This window comes from Arachis duranensis, chromosome 9, assembly GCF_000817695.3.
Source record: "Arachis duranensis cultivar V14167 chromosome 9, aradu.V14167.gnm2.J7QH, whole genome shotgun sequence".
Classification (NCBI taxonomy): domain Eukaryota; kingdom Viridiplantae; phylum Streptophyta; class Magnoliopsida; order Fabales; family Fabaceae; genus Arachis; species Arachis duranensis.
In genome coordinates, this window is record NC_029780.3 from 36,410,638 (window position 1) to 36,411,321 (window position 684).

The window sequence follows — 684 nt, forward strand, 5'->3', positions numbered from 1 at the left end:
GTAAATGACATAAAAATCCACTTCCGGGCCCACTTGGTGTGTGCTTGGGCTGAGCATTGAAGCATTTTCGTGTAGAGACTCTTCTTGGAGTTAAAAACTAACTAAAACATACTAAAAACAATGCCAAAAAGCGTACAAATTATCCGCTCATCACAACACCAAACCTAAATTGTTGCTTGTCCCCAAGCAACTAAAAATCAAATAAAATAAAAAGAAGAGAATATACAATGAATTTCAAAAACATCTATGAAGATCAGTATTAATTAGATGAGCGGGGCTTTTAGCTTTTTGCTTCTGAACAGTTTTGGCATCTCACTTTTTCCTTTGAAGTTTAGAATGATTGGCATCTATAGGAACTTAGAATCTCAGATAGTGTTATTGATTCTCCTAGTTAAGTATGATGATTCTTGAACACAGCTACTTTATGAGTCTTGGCCGTGGCCCAAAGCACTCTGTGTATGAGTCTTGGCTGTGGCCCAAAGCACTCTGTCTTCCAGTATTACCACCGGATACATACATGCCACAGACACATAATTGGGTGAACCTTTTCAAATTGTGACTTAGCTTTGCTTGAGTCCCCAATTAGAGGTGTCCAGGGTTCTTAAGCACACTCTTTTTGCCTTGGATCACAACTTTATTTCTTTCTTTTTCTCTCTTTTTTTTTCGTTTTCTTTTCTTCTCTTT